Raw genomic sequence first — 21,745 nt, 5'->3', positions numbered from 1 at the left:
CCACCCAGACACGAAGCAGAAGAGTGCCATGTTCAAGAGCGACATAACCGACACGACTATGATTACAGTTCCATTTTCCCCACCATCTCTGGTGGGTACCCCGGTTATTTTTGGATGACAAGCTTGACGGGGATAGCATATGCTTGAAGAATGTCATTTCGACAATATCCGATGTCATCAAGTGTTTAACGAGCCTGACAAAGGAAAAACTCGGCGTCTTTTCTTGTTTAGAGAGTCTGAAAAGACAGCAAAAAGAAGACTCCAGGGGGGTCCTTTTTCGTACAGTTGTGTCTCTCGAGCCCGAAAAAGTATAAAACAATGCTCGAAAGAACCGCCCGACCATTACGATCGAGGAGTGCTTTTCATAAATAGTGTTTTTGACCCGAAAAAGTAAAAAAGTGGTCGAAAACACGTCGTTTTAGAGCCGATAACGAGTGCGAAACGAGAAACACCCGGCAATCTTTTTAAGTTATACGGTCGGAAAAAGAGCTTAAAATGACCGCCTCTCGTTCCCTTTAACGAGCTGAAAGGAGGCTCGACCATCTTTTCTCGTTTTATGTCGAAAAAGAGCTCAAAGACGACATTGTTGGGACCAAGTGATTTCAGGACCATGATGATTTTCACCGTCTATTCGAACCTGCACAGGAACACTACCCGCATAAATCCATTCGATATGTGTAAAAGACATATTAAAACATGCATTCAATAAGGCTAGGGCTAAATCCATGGAAAAAGATGGTAGAAACCCAAAAATATGGTCATTTATGAGTTTTTACTATAAATAGGGGGGGGTGAAAAATCATTTTTACCATTTTACCATTTTGGGACGTGAAGGACGTGGAGAAGCCAGAAAGTTGACGGAGTGATTTCCAGCTCGTACGGACACCGTTCTTCGAACCGTTTCTTCCAGGTAGGTTCTCCTCTCCTTGCCCTGCATTTTGATTATGTTTAGCAATTTTTTAACGGCGGAATACGCCCAATTGGGCGAATTTCTTGAGCATGGATGCGCTCTCGGTCAGCGCGGGTTTCCCACGCAGGTCCGCGTTGGCCATGGCAGCCCTTTGTTATTTTTCAAGGTTAGCACGGAAGAACACGGGTTTTCCGCGCTGACCTGAAGTTGGGTGCGTTTTGTTTGTTTGATTGTTGCTAGACCCTTGCTGGGCTAGTAGGGATCGCCTCTATCCGTAGAGGGGATTTACCTCTCCAACAATTTGGCGACTCCACTGGGCATGTTCCTAATTACAATTAAACAAGAGGTAAAGAGCACCTACTTGGATTCCCGCGCCGTCGTTTGACGAAGAGATGTTGCCTTCGCTCCTTCGCTTTGGCTGGTCATAATCCTCCGCGATCTCCGCGAATAGATACCTGCACACACGAAGAGGAAACAAACACAAGCGTGAAATCTAGTAAAAGCAACCATACATCAGTCAGAAAAGATGTAATTCACATTTAACCATTGCAAGTACAAATGAGAATGGAACAATAATAGCAGTCATCTATTATTAATCAGAATAGAGAAGAGTACAACCAAATGTTCTGACGTCGGTAACCTTCTCAGGAGGGGCCGGTCAGCATGTATCTCAAGCATTCACCTTTGAGGATGATTCTCCCAAGACAAACAACTCTCTCTCTCACACAAGTAACACAAAACAACCTTCCCTAAGCAATCAATCACTTCCACACCTAGCACACAAAATACCTATAGTAGCAGCAATCTGAGCACTATAAGCTCTATACAATCCAAGCTATGTCTAACTAGCTGCTCATGGTAATGGTGGAAGTATATGTAGGAGAAGGAGCCTCCTAAAAGGGTGGAAGGATGAGATTATCTTCAAGGGAAGTGGTTGCAAAGGGTCGAACAGACATGCCATAGAAGGGAGTCGACGTTCACAAAGCTAACAACCAAGCTTGGAGTAATCTAGAAGGTTGGCTGTTTGAACAAATTCGCCCAAACTGGATCAGCGCGGATTATGAGGCAACTGACGCGATGTCGCCGCGTGTACATAACTGGGACAGTCATGTCAGCGCGGAAGAACACGGGAAAGGTGCGCTGGCAACCAGCGCGGAAAAGTGATGTCCTTCTGAGCTGGCAGCGCACGGAATACACTATGGAGCGCCAGTCATCGCGGGTATTTTGCAAACAGACGCGCTGATGAATAAAACTTTAGAAAAATGGGTTTTTGGGCCAGTTCAGAAGGCATGAACTTAGTGATTGGCACAGCAGGATGACTGACAGGAAGGCAGTGACAAATTACTGTGTAACAGGTATCATTTTAATTTTTTTAGAAACATTGACTTGTGACAGTGCAATTATTATGACTTTTTAAAATTTGCTATTCATCAAAAAATAGACATATATCTTGTAACAATATTCATGTAAATTAAATTTTGACAATTGAATTTGTATATGATGTTTGGATTAATTTGTTATATCATCAGATTTCACATCTCTTCATTATAATATTTAATTAGTGGTGTAGAATTTCATAGCGACATTGGACAACACAATAAAATAAAATAGAATGTATTTTATTATATATGAATAAAAGATTATTTGTTATATAGAATGGGATAGTTATTGGTAAACCCTTGTATTTCAACTGGGACACTAAGTCCATTACTTTAAACAAATTGTTTGATTTTCACAGATAAGTATTTTAAAAAATACAGCAACTTTCATTGACATCCAAATAGATCATCATCATTTTCTAGAACTATTATTAGAGGGCAAACTACTTCCATGAATTGGATTATTTGGACGAATGTTTTTTTGATTGAATATAATGTTTTCATCCTCTTCAAGTTATGTCTTCAAAATAAAGTGTAATGAGTGTATCTACATTGGTGATAATAACTAAAATTGAAATAAATAATATAAATCAATGTAAATCGAAGAGCAATGTACCATAGCAATAAGTGAGTCATGAATTGTACACATTCCTTCAAAACCAAATGACATGCCTTGTTTCAATAACTCTTCTATTGGTGTAGTTCTATACATTGTTTCATGTAAGTTTTATACCCCATAATAAATCATAGATTTATTATAAAGAATTTTTATTTTCTATTAATTATAAACTTAGAGAAGTCAAAAAGCATAGATACTTACAAATTACACAGTTAAATTTGACATGCCAATATATAATACTAACCCGTATTTAACTAAATGTTAATCAATTATTTTGATGGCTCTTCTTTGTATGTTACCACCTATTTGAAGATATTCAAGGATGATTGTTGTAAAACAACTTAAAATATACAAAAATGAAATCTTAAGTTCTTATAAGGAATTATTAACAGTTACTCACAAACTTTGATATCAACCCTTTTCTTCCTTGTCGTCTTGTTTTATGTGTTGAATGAGTTCCATTTTGTTTTCTTTTCTATAAGAAAAATATTGAAAATTAATATTTTATGCCAAATTATTTATTTATATGTATCTAATAGAAAACATTAATGATTACATACATTTGAAGCACATTGTTGTTGAGATGGCTCCTCCTGTGTTGCAATTATGTCCATTTCTTTGACCATTTCCTTGTACACTTTTTTGGACATTCCTACTAGCTTCTTTTGCATATTAACTCATTGATCCTTTAGAATTTCCATAATCTTCCTAAAAAGTAATAAAATATTTTTATATTGATATATGAAAACTAAATATAACAAAATTGATATTAATAAACAAACGCTTTGTAGTAATATATACATATAATTCTAGAAAAATATTTTAATTAGGAATATTACTTTTTGAATTATTTTTTGTGTTGTTATATGTTTTTTCTATTGCAAGTCTGACATGTCTCATTGACCATTGCTCTGGAAACGATTCATGTAGTTTAAATATAACTTGGTATTTGGAATCATTGGATTGATTTTTGTATTGTAAGTGGAAATTACGTCTATATGTTCATTCCACTATATCCCTCATAGTTTTGTGAAAGTTTTCTCCCCTTTCATTAACCTCCAACACCACTCCAATAATTTTATTTTCTTAGAACAACATTATTTTCCTTTGTTGTTGGTACATATAGAACAATAGACATATGTGAATTAATAGGTTGTTTGAAACATGTTATCTAATATAGTATATTAACAAAAAACAAAAAACAAAAAAACGAAAACTAATATTGAATAATATTTTTTCATTCACCTTATTCATCCTTATGCAATTTTCCTATAAGGATTTTATGCTCTTCTCCAATTAGATAAGAAAGAATATTATCGAGCTTCCTCATTTTGTGGCTTTGCATGACACACATCAATTAATACATATTAATTAAATTTACATATAATTCAAACATATTAATTTTATAAAGAATTTACAATTACATTTACTTTTATTCTTTTTTGGATGTGTTGTCATTGTGTCGATCAATATTTTTGTTATTTGACAACTTCTCAAACATTGTTTTATCAATATACAGCCTATACCATTCAACACCGAAGCCATTAAATATATTTTATAAATAAATCACATAATTTTCAGCCAAAAAGAGGTTTGGTAGGTCGTGCGGTTATGTGCATAAACACATGCCCCGATGCGTTTAATTTAGGAAATGCATCGAGGCATTTAATTTTTTAGCACCGATAGTGAAAATTATTTTTTTTAAGAACTTTAACTTAAGATGGTGTGATAAGTAACGATAAAATCACCACCATCACAGTGAAAAAATGAAAACACAAGGCTTTTGGACTTAACAGTGCTATTTGGCAGAGGCTCACTAGTGTGTTATATTACATAGGGCACACTAATAAATGGAAGTTGTTTTAAACAAAAAAGGGACAAGGCTGATAGGGTTTGGATATGATTCAAAAAATGGCCCCCCTACTTCACATGTCAAATGCCTTAGATAAGTAACACAAACCAATTAAATTTGATATTCCTAAATGAAAAGCGCTAATTGTGAAGTGGAAGAGGGAGTTAAACCTTAAGGTGAATTTTTCAATCACATAAGCAAGAAGAAGCAAGGGTTTAAGGTAAGTATTGATTATTTTAATTCATTTTATTTTTTCTGAAATTTAATTAAATCTAAAAAACAACAAAGGTTGTACAATAGTAAAATCAGTAGTAAAATTTTTACTACACATGTTTTTTTTTTTAACTTTAATTAGATCTATCAGAAATTGTGAACATTTTTATTAGTAAAATCCACAGTAAAATTTAAATTTTTTACTATGCAGGGTTTTGAGTGAATCACCATACTAGTCAAATTCTGATCTTCTAAATAGTGCAGTTGTTCCAAGTAGTCTGATGCTTCACAATGCTCTTAGTATGTCTCTCTTGCAAATCTCTCCCTTGAAGTTTTGAGAAAAATAATGAAATAGTGAATAGCTTCTCACTATTTATAAGACTTTATGAAATTAAATTTCGAAAAATAAATTACTACTCCTTTTTTTAATTTGAAAAAACTAAAATCATGCCTTTTTATTTTTTAGTTTTTCACAACATCAATGCATTTCATATTAAAAAGCATTGGTTCATCTATTAGGATGAATTATCGGTGTGCTAATTTATTTTAACACATTGATATGATAGAATTCCTCTTTTATTTTCAGAATCTTAGAAACAGATGCAGTTACTATTTAACACATCGACATTGTTATTATTTAAACGCATTGGTCTGGTTCGTTTTATAAGGGCGCCAATATGCTTTAAAAGTTATTTGAATTTTTATGTTCACATAAAATGATATATTTATCTCAAATTATCTTTTAGGATGCATCCACGTGAGTCACAATAGTTCACAGTATATATTTTCCATTTAAAGTCGTGTTATTCTTGAAAATGGTTAGAAAACTGTATTGAAATTCATATTGTGGTTATATGGTTCTCGAAATTAATTTTATGTATGTATACAAAAATTTATTTCTAATTTTTCTCAAATGCCGGGAGAAAATGTCATAATATGAAATGGTAAATTCTTCAAATTCCAACTCATTTCATATTGTTCAATGACCTTCACATATTTCTCCCTTTCCATCTCGAGTAAATTTAGATTTTATTTATATTTCGATTATCTAATTGATTTTTTTTACCCATGTCAATTTGAATAAAAATGTATGCAAATTTTCAAGATCCTTATTCAAAATTGAGGTTAGATGCACAAAATATTCCACCAGTTCAAAATGTGAAGTTCTTATTAAGAGCAGCATACGACAAATAGTTGGTAGATGAAAATGGATAGCCACTTTACCCTACCAATTGTAATATGCCATATTTGAGTTATAACCCATGGTTAGCGATGGTAATAATTCTTTTGGGATAATGTAATTTTGAAAAACCAATTACATTGTTCTTACTAATATCATTCATGTACTAATGTTGATCATTTTTTTAAATTAGGATTCTAGTGATAATGAACGACCCACCTACCATCTTCCGGTCACCCCACTACGATGTCAAATTGAGAGAATATTTCATTAAGAAAAATACTTGGAGAGGAAGCACACAAAGAACGATTGAATCAAACACCTATTCAATTCCCACTACGTCCAAATTCACCAATTAAGAATCACTATAACAATAGTAGTTCTTCATCACAAATTAGCAATGGAGGCAATCATATAGAGGTTGGTATGGATGATTACTTATGGGATATGACTACCATAGAGGAAATGATGTTAGATACATTCTAGAATGATGAGCTAGGGGATGATGCTCAAATCACTGATACCTTTTTCGAAAACCTAAAATATGCTTTCATCAACCATCTCTTTGGACCTAGCAGCCAGTCAACATCTCCTCAGTTGGGGACAATGATGTTAATGTACAACTTGAAAGAAAATTTTGGCATGTCAAATGCAGGGAAAATTTTAAGAACCACCCTAAATTTACATGTATAATAAATGGGTGAATCCCCATGATACATAGGAAAAATGGGAGGTGATTTTATCAATAATATAATATGTATATATAATTGTTTTGGTGAATCTCTCACGAGATTAAATTATCTTGTAAATTCATTGAAAATCTTTCACTGAATTATAAAACCTTGTAAGATCTTGGCAAACCTTTCACTGAAATAAGACATTGTGAAGTCTTGGCGAATGTTTTGTTAAAGTATGAAACCATATATTATAAAAGGAAAACATATTCATTAAACTGTAATATACTAACATACATGTTTGGAAAAAAAGAAACATAATTTTATCTTCCTACAAACAATGTTGAAAGTTTGTGTGGCCGTGTTTGTCGAGGATCTTACTGTACACTCTTTCATATCCTTCTATTAGTTTTGATAATATTCAAAAACAAAGTTCTTGTAGGTGTAATATTCCACAACAAAGAGAAATTTTTTAAAGGACAGTCATTATAAGATCTATAATACCCAGCTTCAATACCTGCCTCACGCAAGGGTAATCAATATCTCGGGGATATGCACTAGCACCAACAATGATAAGATTGATCCTAAAAAGGGTGGCATTCTTCTCAAGCATCTCATAGTCAATGAATCCTATAGCTGAAGAAAACAAACCTGACCATTAACACTTTGAACACTTCCCCAAAAGATTGGTTCAATATTTGTCAATAATGGAACTGTTTCCCTCCTAATTATTATTAGACTAGAAATATGAGCTCACCTGTGGACTAATCTAGACGATATGGCATTGATTCAAAGTAAATTGATTTAGCAAATACTCCTTGTTTTGCTATCATGAATCCATGAGACAGATGCCCTCCATGTGGTAAGTCCAAACCCTAAATGTTGCAAAGAACTTTTTCACATGTTATAGGCCCAAATAGGAATGATAATATTATCAAAGGAGGTTCATAGTTCAGAACCATACACACCATAATGCAATGATGTGGTTGGAGGAGAGTTGTATAAACAACAAAATTAGTTGGGGATCGAGATAATGGTTGAAAATTAACACCCATATACTGTTGTCAAGATGGAATGCTTCTAGGGCCCTCTGCTAGCAAAGGATCTCACTTTGGTCAATGAATTCATTGCCAGCATATTATATGCATGGCATAAATCCCAACCAAATGCAATAGTGAATAAATATAGAAAAGTGTCCAACAATTGTATCCATCATTGGGATAACAGATACTCATGCAACAACTACAGGTCTTTACACTATAATGTTGAACCCAAAAACCATACACACATGTCAAACATTCAAACTAAAAAGTACAGGTCCAAAGGCTAAGAGAAACTGAGTTTAACAAGAAAAACATACCAAGTGGCAAGAAGAAACTGCCAAGTAGCTCAGACACAATCACAATCATGATGGTGCCATTCTTCACATTCCAAGTTATATCTTCAGGCACTTACCTCTTACCAGGGAGTCCTTCTGAATACTTATTTGTTAGACATGATCCAACAGCTTCCGTAAATGCCCACAATGTAAAATTTTCAAAAGAATTAAGTTCCAAGCCATTGAATTGCGATTGTTTTTCTTTCTCAATTATCACATTCATTTCACGACGGAGCTCACTTAGAGGAGGATCTACAAATATCTGCTTTCCCTCTACACGGAGTAATTTACAAACTAGATAAAGAAATCAAAATAAATTTAGTACCCTCGGTAACTGAGGCATGGTTTGACAAGAGCATTAATTGTATTATTGAGCTCTACAATTTCTGTTTGCTGGTGTCCAAGGGGAATCCAGATCAAGGAAGTCTTTATCAATCCATTCACTAACCATTAACTCAACAAAACTATAAATAAAACCGAGGTATTTTTAGTTCATTAAAAGAAGATAAGAAGCTTATTTGCAACAACTCAATTCACAAATGAATCTTCTAAACACCTCCAAGTTAAACTATACTCAACTATGATCTGTGCTTTCTTCACTTCATCTTCAAATCGCAAGATTATCAAGGATGTCACATAGGCTATCTATACATGTAGCAATTTCAACCAAAAATAAATACATAAATAAATAAATCAAAGCATGAATTTTGAATAACATGCACACCTAGGAAGTTGTAGGGTTGCACCAACATGAACGCCAAATGATTTCCCATTGTCAAGCTTGTTGTGATACACAAAGGTTTATATGATGGGCATGACCTCAAAGTTTCAAACCTCCTAATTTTCTACTTTTATTTTGCCATGGAACCCCCAAAACTAGTTGTGAAGTTTTGGGCATAAAATTTGCAATTGGGTTCAAATTATATTGACCCAACAAGCCCATCCCTACTGCTCCACTGCTCATTATGATCTACAATGAATATGTTTGCACCTGAAACAAGAACGATCCTCTGTGCCCACATCAAAATGTGAAAAATAGTAAAATATTGGGAGACATGTGAATCCAGAACTTGATGTATTGTGGATAATTATCTGGCAGAGGTAAACATGAAAGACACCAAAAGTAGCACCAGTTCGAATTTTCCTCATGTGCGTTGTTGACTTGGGTTTGAATTGTAGATATTATACAAAACAAGAATATCACACATGCAAGAGCAGTTGACTTAGGTTCGAATCACAAATAATATATATAACAAGAATATCACCTTGGCAAGCACCAGCAAAGCAAGCCCATGGATAAGTTTTATCAACCTCCAGATTGCAACCCACCTTGGAACTTTAACCTTTAGAGTCTCTTTTTGCCTTCATATAGGTATTCTATTTGATGATGTACCTGAAAAGGAGGGATCTCCTTGTATAAAAAATTGTTACTACTTCTATCTTGTCCAAATGGCTCTATAGGTGATTAGGGGCAATGATCTATGTTATTTGAGTGTTATATCATCAAACAATCCAACAAGGAAGCCTCTTGCCAAGTACCCTATCCTCAAATAAGGGGAGAATAACACCCCATACCTCCTGAGAAAAAATACAAATGAAGACCAACACGTGGTCTATTGTTTCCCCTTCACATTTGCATAGAGTACAAATTCCAGGACCCTACCTTGCCCTATTTTGCAGAACCTCTCACATCAAAACATTATTCGTTAGGGCCAACCACATAAAAATCATGGATTTCATTGAAGATTTAACTTTCCAAATTTTCCCCACCACCAAGCTACTACTATTTCTTCATCATCAAAGATAGCCGTGTACCGCAAGCTAGCTGTCAACAATCATATGGTAGGATCGTTGGACCATACAACTTTCTTCCGTGAAGAAGACATGGAGACAAATTTTTGCTCCTAAATGCAACCAATGTTGAGTTTTAAAAAACCAATTGCTTGATTTTGCACTGAGCAACAACAAAATATACATAATTTCCTTGTGACAGAGTTACTAAGATGGAATCTTCATCTACAAACATTTACCTATCAGGATGAGAAAACACAAATCAAATTTCTTTCTTATTCCATAGACTCCAACTACGAGATAAAAAAAAACACATCAAGTTTGTTTACCCCAACATGCCAACAAGTAGCAAGCCCCAACTATATAATATAAGAAAGTAGTAGGTATCCCAAAGGCCTAAAGGGGATCTAATGGAAATAGGTGACCATTGTGAAAAACCTCCCAATCAATATATAAATATATAAATGTAGATTTACTATTATTTTAATTAGAAATATTCAATTAAATAATAAAATTTAATTACGTCTCTCCCAATCTAGATTTCTTATTAGCATAATTAACTACCTTCATACATCTTGCATTTTTTAACAACGTTGTAACATGTGGACCCAACCCCTACAGATCATTACGACAAACTAAGAATAACAGAGAAGATGAAAGGTTGTAAAAACCAACACATTTTCAAACAACTAATCCAACATCAGTACCTTAACTTTTCATGAAGATCATCAACTTTTCATGAAGATATCATATTGAGAACGTTTGAAAATGGTGGGAAATCTGGGCAGCCACTATCTCTCTTCTGTGAGGGCGATGCGAAAAGAGTGATAAGATTTCACTATTTTTATTTTTTTGGTTAAATAAGAAAAACCAATATTAATGGAGATATTCATATTTTTTACTAAGTTTTGTGAAGTGACTAAATGTAGCTTTAACCATTCACCTTAAGATGTTTTTTACAATATAATTTCCTAAGTTTATTTAATATCTTCATTATCATAAAACCAACCTATATCCATCTTAACTCCACATCTACCACTCTTAGAGAGATATATCCCTCTCAGCACTTGGTAGACTCGGAATTAAGATGGATCTAAGCTAATAGAATTTCCCCTTTAAATAGTTTAAGCTCACATGAATACCATGGTATTACCATGGGTTATCATAAACCTGAAGCTTAAAAACTACTATTAGTAATTTATAAAAAATAATAAAAATAATAATTGATTTTTATTTTATTTATTATTTTAACCGAGTTAAAATGTTTAAGTGACATTAAATTACACGATCTGTTTTTACTCTTGATCTACCAAGCCCCGAGAGGGATCAAATATGTTTTCACTTTGTGCTAGTTTGCATATCACGATATTTGATCCCTCTCAGCGCTTAGTAGATCCAGAGTAAAGATGGATCTATGTTCGTTTAATTCCCCCCTTTAAATAGGCTACATTCCACGTGAATAGCATGGGTCAATACCATGTGCCATCTTTATTTTTATTAATACTAATATTAGGGTTAATAATGGTTTTTTGCATGGTATTAATAATAATCTAGCCCATGGTATTGGCCCATAGGCTACACCTAAATATAACACATTTTTTGATTGTTCATAAATATAAGGTGACTTATGGAGTAAATATAAAAATTGTTTTATTTATTTACCATACCTCTCATTTATTTATATTTTTATCAATTTACCATAGCTCTTTTATAAATATGGTATTAGGCCCATAGGATTCACTTAAATAAAACCTCTTTTTTTAGCCTTCTTAAATAGAATGAGGGTTATGGACTAAATATAAAAAAGGTTTTATTTATTTACCATACCTCTAGTTTATTTATATTTTTATTTATTTACCATACCTTTGGAGTAGGTATAAAAAGATGTTTTATTTATTTACCATACCTCCACTTTATTTATATTTCTATTTATTTACACCCTTTTTGTTCGTAAATATAAGGTGACTTATGGAGTAAATATAAAAAAATGTTTTATTTATTCACCATACCTCTCGTTTATTTATATTTTTATTAATTTACCATACCTATTTTATAAATATGGTGTTTGGCCCATAGGATTCACTTAAATAAAACCTCTTTTTTTAGGCTTCTTAAACAGAAATAGGGTTATGGACTAAATATAAAAAGAGGTTTTATTTATTTACCATAATTTATTTATATTTTTATTTATTTACCATACCTTTGGAGTAAGTATAAAAAGAGGTTTTATTTACAGAAATAGGGTTATGGTCTAAATATAAAAAGAGGTTTTATTTATTTACCATAATTTATTTATATTTTTATTTATTTACCATACCTTTGGAGTAAGTATAAAAAGAGGTTTTATTTATTTACCATACCTCCACTTTATTTCTATTTTTATTTATTTACACCCTTGCCATCGATGAAAACCATATTTAAAAATAGGCAGCCATTCACAGAAGAAACCAGGGGGATTGGCACCAAAGACAACCTCCCAAACCACCTACCAAACCAGAAAATGGGCGATTGCAAATGAATTTAACTTTGCAAAGCTGAAAATTGGGTGATTGTACTGGAATATAACCTCCAAAACCAGGCGAATCGGGTCAAGTGAGTTTTTTCATAGTTTATCTGCCCCTTTTTTTGTATAAATATATGAAATGGGTGTTTTATAAAAATTTCACCCCTCTAAAATGAAAAAACCCTTAAATTTCGCCCTTGGGCTAAAATTCGCCCCTAAAATTTACCATAGTCAAATGCATGTTTCTCAACAATATTGAGATAATTGACCATGATCAATCCCTTATATTTTGATAAAAACACATATTTCATTAAGTTTGGAATTAAATAGTGGATATAGAATTTCAAAATAACCAAAAAATCAATCGAGTGATGTCCTTGTAGTAAAAAATTTCAAATTCTAATGAAATATGTTTTGAAATCTTATCACACAATCAAAATTAAAAATGGTAGATTTTATGAATGTTAAATATTGACATTGTACATTTATATTTCCCACCAACTGCTGGTTATTCAAAGATAAGGTTCTTTCGAGTGATAATGTCTTGCCCGATAGTTGTAAAGAGGCAAATAAGTTGTTAAAAATTGGGTGTTGAGTACATATCATATCTCGATAGTTGCAAAGAGGAAAATAAGTTGTTAAAAATTGGGTGTTGAGTACATATCATATCATCCATGTTTGAATGATTGTATTCTATATAGATAAGAATATGCGGACAAAGAGATATGTTTGAAATGTGGGCATGATAGGTACCATAAGAAAAAGGGTAAATATCATGGTCATCATCATCAGATATTGAGGCACATGCAGGATTGAAAGGCTCTTTTGTTGCAAAGACTTAGTTATGTTGCTGAAATGGCATGCCTCACACAGAAATGACTCGGGAGTTAAGTGAATCCAAACATATTTAATAGCCATGAAGCATATAAAGGATACATGGCCCGAAAACTTCAAGGATGAAGTATAAAGTCTATGAATCAGCATAGCCATGGATGACATTAACCCATATTACCTCTAAAAAACCAACTATTCTGTTTGGCCTATAGTATTGATCAATAACAACATCCCCCCATGGTTTTCTATGAAGAATGAACATCTTATGTTGGCTCTCATAGTTCCTAGTAGAAAACAAGTGGAGAATATGGATATCTACTTACAACCATTGGTAGATGAGTTGAAGGAATTATGGGAAGGGATACATGTATACAATGTATCAAGACTCATCACAATAGAGAGGAATTTTACTTTGTATGGAATATGTGCTTACACCACACATGGTTATCTAGGCTGAGGAGTTTTATCTGGTAAATTACATGTTTATTGATTTGTTTATATATGTAACAATTTTGTTTAAGATACTAATTTAATTCATTGCAATTGTTCTAATCTTAATGATAACTAGCATGTCATGGATACAGTAATTTCAAAGGTCTTGTAACAAAATAGTATCATCGATGTAAATTCTGTGGACCTTTTTCAAAGGCTAGGTGGTAAAACCACCTACGAAAACCCGTGTATGAATCCTCTAGGGTATTCCTCCCAAAATAACACACTTACAGAAGAGTAACATTCACTTTCAATGGTAAACCATAGAGAACCCAAAGTTCTACAAGAACGATAGTAATTGAATGACTTAAAGAATATGAGAGAGAGAGAAGAAGAAGGAGATGAAAAAAAAAATTAATTCAAATGGGGAGCCTATGTTCGACGATCCAAAATTCTTTGACACCTATGTTGAAAAATTTCCCATTGGGGTGAAGAGGAAATTTGTCTTTTATGAGCTCTCATATTGTACAAGGGATTCACTGAATGAACCTCTAACATATCGCTTGCGTTCATGACATACTAAACAATACCCCTAATTTGACTGCATATTGGAAAATACCTCTAAAAATCATATTATATAACCCCCTACCAATATGAACCCAATACACCTTTCCAATTTAAAAAAACCCTACTTTCACTAGATATTATAGGTATCCATTTTTTCATCAACATTTTTTACACCCCTTTATATTTTTACATTAACTTTGCCAATATAAAAACCATTTACTCCCTAATATATGTTCAATATATTATGTATTTTTTTTCTCAATATATTATTTCCCCAATATGAACCCATGTGGTATGGTATTGCTCCTCTAGTGAAGCCCTTGTGCCATATTGGTAGCATTTCAAGATTGCCCACTTACTAGATCCCATGCATATATTTAAAAATGTTTCATCTTCTTTATGGAGGCATATATCATTGAAATAAAATGACACATTGTTACACAAAAATATCGTCACCATGATTATTTGCAGTCAGTATGGGTCTATCATCACTTGTACTGTCATCCTAAGCAAGTTTCAGACCTCAACTCTTCAAATCAAGCTTTGGAAATGAGAGAAAGACATTAAAAATCAATGTAACTCTGGTTCCGCACTTTCTCTCATGGTCACTTGTGGTCCCGCACCTTCTGTGTAAAAAAACTGCGGACTTGCCCGCTATGTCCCTAACGGTGTAGGTGCGGACCACTGTGAAAGTCAAAAGGCGCAAGTTTTATCTTAAAAAACTCACTTTGGGTTAATTCTAGAGGTTTCTAGAAGGAATTTTGACGTGGATTGTTCGCTCTGAGGTGGTTCATGCATCCCAAAAGAGAAGGAGCTAATCCCTTGATGAGAGGAGCTATCCCTTTGAAAGAGGGCTTTATCCCTTTGAAGGAGGACCTAGTAACCTCCCTCCATTGCACTATAAATACAGGCATTGGGCTGGTTGCTAAGGAGGTTAGAAGCTGAACATTTTTGAGGGTAAATGCTGGTGAAATCAAGACTTCCTAGTTGAGCTTAAGAGGAGAGATCACACATCTTTTTGGCTTCATTGGGAAGTGAGTGAAACTTGTCAAAGTAGAGGAGACTTCTTACTGGACCCTGGGAGGAGCTTGTACAACGTCAAGGCAAAGGTTGTAAGGTTTTTCTTCTTTTGAATTAATACAATCAAACTCATTTTTCTCAACATGTATCTTATGTTATTTGTTTCATGGACTCCTTGACTTTCATGTTAACTATGTTTTATGCAATTGGCTTTTCAGGTGCTATTTAATTTGTTTGCCTTGTTTGTGTTTGCAGATTCGCGAAAAGGAGCTCATTTGGATCAAAGGAGCAGGGGCATCCACAAGCTTGCGTTGGACCTAAGGTAGGCCCTCAAAACACTTGTTTGCTATTGTTTATTAAAGCATATTTAGAGAAAGATAGTGTCTGGTTGGTTTGCTTGTCATTAGGTCCTCTTTAGATTCTAGGAAGGTCTATCTTGTTCGCAAGATTGACTTATTCCGTGTGACAAAATGGCGACTCCACTGGGGACTTGATTGTTTTCCTTGTTTTTACTTTGACCTGAGAAACTCTATTTTTGTTTTTGTTTTTGGCTTCTTGTGTGTAAAATTGGGTAGAGTTTGTAGATCCAGGGTTATTTTTCATTTTTCATAGCTTTGGGAGAGGACCACACCCTAGCCGTTCGACACAGTGCGTACTTACCCGTAGCTTGGCTTTTAGCACAGAGTGGGACCACACCTGTGCCAACTGTGGGCCTACGGACCCTGTCAAAATTTTGAAAACCTTAAAATTTCCTCTGTCAGTCAGCTTAGTTTATGTTTAGAAATTGTTATCCACTGCCCAGACCTACATATAACTTGTCAGAAGCTTTCCTTGAATTGATTTCGTTAGTGTTAGGGTTTTAGGTGAAATTCCTAGGAGTTTTGCTTGTTGGGTTTGTTTTTCATTTCGGTTGTGTAGTGGCTCTAAGCTTAGAGGCTGTAGGGACTTCAGATCACCTTAGTGTCTACCAGCTTTCTTATGAGTCTGACCATTTATGAAATCTCCCCTTGTTTGAGGAATCCGCTTTGAGTTTTCTCTTTACAAAACTTCGAAAAGCTTGTGTTTGAAAGTTTGGATTTTCATTTTCAAAAAGAAAACAAAATTGGTTGTTCTTGACTGATTTGTGATTCTGCATAAATTAGTCCTTAGCTTGCATCTAGCTGAGTAAAACATCCTTAAAAAAGACTTTTAGTAGGCTTTGACTTCAAATAGGTTTTTATAATTTGTAGCTCTCAAAGTTAGTCATTTGCATAGTTTTGAGTGTTTTATTTAAAAAATATAAAAATCTCTTTTGAAAAAAGTTTGTTTTTTGTAGTGTTTGAGTGCTTTGAAACGAAAAGGGAAATTTTAGTGAAATAACTAGTTGTCTCATTTGAGTGCTTTGGAAAGGAAAAGCTCTTCTTTTAAGCTGTTTAATTGAGAAAGATTTGTGTTTACAAAATATTTTGCATTCTCAAACTCTTTCTTAGTTTGGAAGTTCATCGAAGAGAAAAAGATTGTTTAGATCATCTTAGGTGCATTTTTAGTGATTTTGAGTCGAGTCTTCATACCACGAGTTTCATCTCCGCATCTTTGGACTTAAACAAAAACCACTAAAATTAACTCTTAAAGTAAAATTCACCTAGTAACATTTTTATTTCTAGGGCTCTGATACACCAACTTATCTTAGGCTAGTGTCTTGGAGTAGGAGAGTAATTAACTCTCTAAGACAGTAAAAACAAACAAGTAGTTGTATCTTGTGGTAGGGAAGAAATCCAATTGTTGCATTTATGCTCTGGGAAAGCTCCTCTTAAAGGAGAAGCACGAGATCGTGTCCGAACCAGTGTGGGAATCAATCCCTCTTCATTGGGAACGACGCCAGATATTCACATATTAAAAACGGTAAACCTCGGATTAACCATTGTCGAGGAGCCTGGGGTCACTTGTTGGTAAACCTTGGATTATGTCAAGGAGCCTTCAAGGGGATTGAGCTTGCTACTCTGCCCTTGCATGCATATCGGATCGTAGACTGTTCCCCCAGATGTATTTGTCTCAGTTGGTAACCTTAGTGGCCATATTCTTTAGGACTCTTCCTAAGGTGACAGTGGTGGGAAGATCCCACTGTACCTGGAACAGACGTCGGCTAGACTCACTTGAATTTTCTGGGGGGTTCACTTCACTCGAGACGGTTAAGTGGATGAACTTGTGCTAGTCTATTCATTAAGCAGGTTGTCGGGGTAACTGTTCCAACCGCCATTTCTGTATTGAACTCTGCGATGTTGGATTTCATCACGAACTAGTGTTTTCAGTCCGGAAAGTTACTGTTTGTGTGTGTTTGATCTTCTAGATTCTTTAGGCGTGTGATTCAAATTTGTTTGGTTCTTTAGAGACCTTAGGTGTTTTTTATTGAGATTTTACTTTGTTTGCGTGTGAAGTAGTTAAGAGTCTTTAACTATGGCTGAATTACCAAGACAATCCCGTAGACTTCGGGGCCAGTCTCCTAAGATTATAAACGTGGCTGAGTTACTGAGGAAGTCCCGTAGACTTCGGGGTCAACCTCCTGAGGAAGTACCGAGCCAACTTGAAGGCTTAAAAGTCCTCGTGACTCCTAGAGACAGTAGAGTTGGGTCACCTCAGGAAGGAGAATCTTCTTTGATAGTACATCCTGATTTTCAAACGCCAGTAGCAGAGTATAATCCATAGTTAGTGTCTGTCTCCGAAATCGCTGGTATATTTTCATCTACTAGTGATATAGGTGAAGAACCCGAAATATCTGAGCCTGAAAGTGAATTTGCTGCTACTCCGACATCGGGGTTTGTTTCTCCAACTTTTAGTGGTCCTGGTTCACCTAGGGTAGAAAGAGTAATCACTCAAGATCTTCCTTCTGGACTTATTGCTATTGAAGAACTTGCTCCGGAAGAAGAAGAAGTAGGCATCCCTATCCTTGAAAATCAACCGGTTATTGAACTAAGGGAGCGTGAATCGATTTTTTACAATCCACCTAGGAGCAGTTGTTGGTATCTTTCTTTGAATAATTATTTAGAAAACTCATGGTTAAGGTTTTCACCACCTCGTGCTCCTTATCACTCAACACCTAGAGGTTTTTATACTCCCGTCAATATGGCAGGACAGTCATCCATGTTTACTCAATTGCCCAAATCTTTTTTGTACGGCGGTCCTTCTGTTCCCTCTGGGTATCAGTCTCTTTCTGGCACTTTTTTGGGAGCATCTCCTCAACCCATTGAGCAAGGGTTATTAACTGGAAGCAATGGTACAAAGCCGTTGAGCGTAGAAGACATCCTTATGATGTAAGGTTCTATTCCCAATCCTCAACCTCAAGGTGGCCAGTTACCGCCTGGGGGGCAGCCTCAATTAACGCCTGGGGGGCAACCTCAAGGTACACAATTTGCATCTGGGGGGCAACCTCAAGGACAGTACATACCTACGGGATAGTACGTTCCTCAAGGTCAACCCCAGACTCAATATGTACCCCAAGGTCAACCCCAGTATCAATTTATACCTCAAGGTCAACCCCAGTATCAGTATGTGCCTCAAGGGTATCAACCCCAAGGTCAATACTCGAACCAAGGTTTCCAACCACCCCAAGGTCAAACGTATGTTCAAGGAACGGGAAATGTACCTTTCAATTATCAATCCTACCCTCAACCCGGTTATGGTCCTCAATATTCTCAACTAATTATGGGTCACTACCCGGAATGAAAATAGTGTGGGATCCATCGCAAACCCAACAGGTGTTGCAGCCAAGTGTACATTTGTCATCTCAAACTGGACAACCCTTAGTTTCTGGTACACCCCAACAACCAGTCCAGTCTAACATTCAAACTTATGTACCTTCGGTAGTTTCTCAGTCTGGGCTTAGTACACCTTGTACTCCACCTCAAACAACTGCTACAACTGCCGCAACATCTGTTCAATCTACCTCACCTACTTCTGGAGTATCGACAACTCCGGTTTCTACTGTTCCTGTATCTACTCCTTAGACATCTTTACCACCGTCTGGATCTACGATTCAAACTTCGGTTCAGATGCCTGTAGGACAACCTGGTTTAAGTACGGTTGTCACAAGTCAACCATAATTCACCTATCAACCGTACCAGGGATAGTACCAATTCGGTCCTGCTGTCCAGCAGCCAGTTTATCAGTATCAACCTTATCCTGTGTACACTTATCAACAACCTCAACAACCCCAGTACGGTCCGGTTAATCCTGGTTTTCCGGGAGGATACAATATCCCGAACGCGATTCCTATTCCTAGTTATCCTAGATATCCTCCTCCTGGGGCTGGTCTCATGACCCAGAGTTTTAGGGATCCTAATCGGCAGTTACCATTTATCGCAACTTTGGACTTACCTGACTTGTCGCGCTTAACGAATGATCCCGTTAATTATCTTCCGTTTTGGCCGCCAATGCCAAATAAGTTGCCCAGTGACATTCCCAAGTTCGAAGGTAAATCAGGAGAGGACCCGTCAAACCATGTGATGAATTACCACCTTTAGTGTGTGTCTAACTCCATCACAGATGATTCAATCCGTCTTAGACTTTTCCAGCGCACTCTAATTGGTCTTGCGGCCAAGTGGTACATTGAGTTACCGCGAGGCACTTTTTATAATTTTAGTCAGTTAGCTACCTTGTTTTTAACTCATTTTCAGTTGCCAGTCCGATATGACAATGGCACGAAATTGTTAACTTTTCTGAAACAATCGACATCCACTTACATTTCAGATCATATTCATGAGTGGAGACGTCGATGTCATTTAGTGAAGGTATTTATTCCGGATCAGATCTTGGCTGAGTGGTTTGTAAAATCTTTATTGCCAAAGATCACTGAAGATGTTGCTAAAGCCGGCGTTGTTACTGAGGAGCAAGTGATTGCTCAAGCACAGTACCTTGACTTGGTCTATACTCAGTCAGGTACGTTACATGAAAAAATCCCCGATCTTCCCAATCAAAATCAAATCGCTGCAGCTCCTTCGGGATCTCATGCCGCTGATGGTATGATTGGCACGGTTAACACTAAAAGTAAGAAGAAGTCTTCCAAGAATTCTTCCCCTATCATAACCTCGCTTGACTCCCCGACAGGAGATTCTTCTGCAGAGATTTCCGCCGATATTCACGTTGTAGAGTCATCTACAGCCAAATCAAAATCTGGTGGGAAGAAGAAAGGAAAGAAGAAGAATAAAACAGAGAAAAGTTCAAAGGAGAAACCTGAAAAGGTGGAATCCAATGATGAAAAGCGCAAACCTCATTATCCTTGTCTCATTTGTGACGATGAACATTTTACAAGAGACTGCCCTCATCGTGCAGAGGTTGTGAAAATTGTCAAGGGTTCCCAAACTCCTGCTGTTTTGAAGGATCCTTTTCCGGCTCAAGATAATAAGATGATAGGTTCATCCTCGAGTGCCAATGAAGAACCCATATTGATGATGTCCCATGTTAGGATTGCGACTCAATCACAAGATTATGGTAGTAAGAGTCCTGTTGATGGTAAAGAAGTAGAATCTTCTCATTCTAATCCATCAACCTCAGCTCCCGGTTCCGATCCACTACATATTGAGAAACCTAATCCAGACTTGGTAATCAAACCGCCCGCCAAGGGTATACTTCGAAAGTCAGCTTTCAATCTACATGCGAGAGTGGCTCAGAATTATAACATTGTTGAGGATTTAGCTGTTTCACCCTCAGCAATGTCGACTTTGGAAGTGCTGCAATCATGCCCAGCACAACGTAAATTACTTTTGTCGGCTATAGGAGCTGTTGATGTTCAGGACCCGAACCTAATAATTTTCGATCTAGAAAATACTACACCACGTTTGCCTCAACGTGTATTATGTCGATACAGTGTTGGAGATCACTTGGTTCTCCTTCGCTAAATCAATCCCCGACGATTCTAAAGGCCTTTGATGGTCGTGGGTTTCATCCTTTTGGAATTCTACAGGATTTGCCTATAGGGGTTGAAGGAAAAACAGTTAGTCTAGATGTGGAGGTGGTTGATGCCCCTCTAGATTACAACCTTCTCTTGGGTCGAAGTTGGTCTTACGCTATGACAGCGGTCGTTTCATTGGTATTTCGAGTAATAAAGTTTCCACACAATGGAAAGATCGTAACAATAGACCAGCTGGCTTACTTTTCATCCGACCCAGCCTCTTTGGAGAGTATTCAGCATGTTGGTAAAACGGCTATCCCATATAAGGATGTTGGAGTAGGATTAGTTAAAGATGCCGGTTTACTGGGAACTTTTCTTTTTCCTCCAATCAACGCATCATCTTCATTTGCAACCATTCATATGATTACATCAGACACCATTATTTATGATGATCCTTGGATCATTCCTTCTGAATCTGAGATAGACTCATTTGGTAATTTCATGCCTTTGAGTCCATATGAAATTGCCTA

Source organism: Pinus tabuliformis, chromosome X (genome assembly GCF_031772625.1).
Source record: "Pinus tabuliformis cultivar Carrire ecotype Pingquan chromosome X, CPIR1, whole genome shotgun sequence".
Taxonomy (NCBI): domain Eukaryota; kingdom Viridiplantae; phylum Streptophyta; class Pinopsida; order Pinales; family Pinaceae; genus Pinus; species Pinus tabuliformis.
Note: the sequence above shows the minus strand (reverse complement) of the source record.